At 45.1% G+C, this 3,545-nt stretch overlaps 1 long non-coding RNA gene across 1 annotated transcript; it reads right to left on the reverse strand.

The window, feature by feature from the left end:
* Positions 1–655: 655 nt before the first annotated feature.
* On the reverse strand, positions 656–3,397 carry LOC104619983. Its single transcript, XR_738027.1, has 2 exons — positions 3,320–3,397; positions 656–1,515 (listed from the first exon to the last, which is right to left on the reverse strand). It is a non-coding gene; the product is annotated as an uncharacterized LOC104619983 (long non-coding RNA).
* Between the last annotated feature and the right edge of the window lie 148 nt (positions 3,398–3,545).

A 3,545-nucleotide genomic window follows, 5' to 3' on the forward strand; every position in this document is an offset into this window, starting at 1 on the left:
GTAAATACTTTCCAAAATATATCCTCAAATACCAAGTACAAATCTGGGTGCTCAAACCACGGCTGCTCTGACGAAGCTCTGGGTTTACTCTGTCCTACGCAGGAAGGGACATGAGCAGCTCAGACCAATAAACTGGTCTTTTCAGCGCTGGAAAAGAGGTGGTTTATGCACAAACAACTGGCAATCAAGTGAACATAGGGAAGATTCAAACTCATGGTACGAACCCACGCCGTATTCCTCCAGAAGCATTTCTTCCAAAAGCCTCAGTGAACGGTCTCCTCGGAGGGTTTCTGACAGTCGTGTAACCACGCTGCTCCACGCAGCGGACTAGAAAGAGAACTCGTCCCTCAACACAGAGCAAAACACTGGCGTGAACAACTAATTACCATGGCTATTAATTTCTAATTCGTTTTTATACCTAGGGAACCTGACGGCGGTTTCTCAGCCAGGTACCATATTTCTAACCTAAAGTATTTCAGCAAAACTAAAGTCCCATAGTTTTGCAAGCAGCAAAATAGAAAGTAACAAAGTTGTGTCTAATTGGAGGAGAAATACACACTCGTGAGAGCACATACAATTAGTGCAACACAGCTACTCTGAAAGTAACGAACCAAACCGGATTAATCAATGCAGCAGACATGCAGGGTCTGCTAAGTTATGTTAAAACCATGTTTGCTGGTGATTAAATATGTCTACAGAAGATATATTACCATTTTGAATATATTTTCAAGCAGACCAAAAATACCTCATCTATTGGTTACTGGTGTGTTATTTTTAACTAATTAAATATTGGGAGAGATTTCACCCCCCTCGCTATAAAAATTGCACTTATTTTCTATTAAACAAAACAAAAAAAAAAGTTAAGATTTCAATTCTATATTCCAGTATATATTCACATTGAAACTGGATCGTCTTAGTCTAAGCTTGCAGGAGTAAGGGTAGCAGTCCTTGCTCTCCAAGATCTCCAGCACAGAAGGTCCCATCAAGTACAAACCGCTCCTTCCTCTGTGCTCTGGTCACTTCTTCATTGTAGTGCATGGGTAATTGATTTTATTTTTTGTAAGAAAACCTGAGCTTCTAAAGTCTTTAAAAGGACCTGGAATCAAATCTGACCCAAAAACAGCTCAGTTCTGCAAGGAACTCCATCCTGTCCTCGTTTCATCACACAGCTCCTCCTGAGACACCACGGCTCTGACCCGAGGCAAGTGAGGTGTCAAACCCTTTCCCTCCAGTCCCTCTTGACCCAGGAGACTTTCCTCCCGACACACTTCTGAGGGCTCCTTCTTCCCTCCCTTTAGCACTGCTGCCTCCTGTAGGGCTTTGAAGGGCTCCCTGTGCCAATAAAAAAGTCCCTCTGCAATAAGCATGACTTCTTGGACACTGGTGATCAACTTCCTCTTGCAAAGTCTTCTCCAGCTCATAAAATGTCATCGTAATCCAATAGTTTAGAGTGCTGGCGGGTCTTCCACAGGCGGTAAAGGCGGAAGTCAAAGTAAGTCTCAATCATTTGCTTACCTGGGAGAAGTGAAATGAAGCAGAGGGGTTACACCCTGCAGCACAAGGGAGCAACGTGAGAGGCTGCAGCAGCAAAATGACCCCAACCCACCTATACGTAGAGGCATGGGAGAGCCCGTCCACATGCCTCATTTGGGAAATACCGACATTCAGCACCTACCCAGGGCACATGAAGGTGCCCGTGAGAAGCAAACGTCTTTTTAGATCTTCTCAAACCATGAAAGGCTCCTTAATAATCCGCCGACAGGGTTTGTCCGTGGGGGCAGGAACCGAACGCAAAGCCTGTCTCCAGACTTTGACCTCTCTGCACTGACTGCAGAAGGGGGGGGGTTGGGGACTGCAGGGTATCAGACAACAGGTCCCTGGCACAGGGACTTCAGAAAATTACAAACCAAGAGTAAACTCATTGTAAAGATTTGTGGGAAGCATTAAAAATAATTAACATTGAAAATTAAAAAAAAATTGTGACAGGCTGTCTCCGTCCTGCAGAGTGGTCTCTTCTCACAGCAGTGAGCTCAACAGGACACTCTAATGCAAGTTCTGCACCCCTGGCACCTCTGACTGAAGGCGGGCAGTCCTCACAAGGCAGTGGCAGACTGAAGCCATGCACAGGAGGTGGCAAGTGCATTTGAAAACACACGGGCAAACAACCCAGGGCTCGGAGACGAGGCTCAAGGAGGGGATTTTCGCTTTTGAGGCCTGATTAAGATTAGTTTCAGATGACTTTGCACAGGATTAGAGAGGTTACACTATTAGCACGTCCCAGATTGATCAAGGGGATAAATTCAGACATATTCTTCAGCCCAGCCTCCTGGAAGATCAGCTGCTTAAATGCATGTGCACAGAACCCGCTGCCTTACCTGCCAAGCTGAATATAAACCCGGGAATTGCCCTGTAAGTTACTTCTTGGCACACATGTACGAGCGTACGAGCTGGGATCTGTGCAAGCACTGTATAAAGCTGGGTCCAAACCTCAGCAGGACGTGCACAGAGAACCCAGCGCAGCATGAACGTGCTCAACTCCCGTACATTCCCATGACAATAAGTAGGAGTTAAGAATAACCCATCAGTGCTGATGCCAGCTGCGAGCAGCAGAGGAAGCATCCACAGTGCTTATTGCCTAACACCGCACATTTTTATCTTCCACAAAAACAAAGTACCAAGGACTACAGTGAAGATAAAATAACTGATAAAATATTCTGAAGTTGCCTTCAGAATACGGTGACTATATGTTGCTTATGAAACTGAACCCAGAATTACTTTCATTGACCAAAGAACAGGAAAAATTCTATAGCCCCTTGAAATATCTGGAGCTACAGGCAAATAAACCCCGCAAAAAACAAAAAACCAAACCAAAGTGGACTGAGATGTAGAACGGCTACAATGGGCTACATCCCAGTTGCTTGTTGATGATAACTAGGTACCAGTAAGAGACCTCTGCACACTTGGTTACCGAAAATGTTCTGCTCCCACATGCATTCCTCCCACAGACTTCACACGCCTCAGTAATACAACAAATTTTCTAAACTCAGCCTGGAACGCTACCTACTATTTAGGCTACTTTGCCACCACCAGTAGCCTGGGAGGGGGCTCTGCAGCTTCAGGCACAACAAACAGGAGAGACGAAACATGAACATGGAGGAATTGCAAGGGGAAAACAAGGTTCAGCAACAAGGTGCTTACAAGCAAAAGGATGACCATGGCAGGACTTAAGGGAGCTCAAAATTGCTTTTTCAGGAAGCTGCCCATGGAAGGAGGCAGGCTGATTAGGAAGGTGTATGTCTTTGTACAGAAAATAAATTACCTTGAGCTGATAGTTCAAGTGGAGACTCAAAGGCAACCCTATAAGGATTCATTAAGTTTTTCAGATTCTGAAATAGCTGAAAGGGAAACATACTGAGAGTTAGCAGCTGAAAACAAAGATGAACTCCAAGACACCCACATTGCCCATCCTTGTTCCCTACCTCTAGAAAACTTCCTTTAAAACATCTAGTTCATCAGTAAAGAGCTGGCTGGATGGCCGAGCCCAG

This window comes from Phaethon lepturus, unplaced genomic scaffold (genome assembly GCF_000687285.1).
Source record: "Phaethon lepturus isolate BGI_N335 unplaced genomic scaffold, ASM68728v1 scaffold29704, whole genome shotgun sequence".
NCBI lineage: Eukaryota > Metazoa > Chordata > Aves > Phaethontiformes > Phaethontidae > Phaethon > Phaethon lepturus.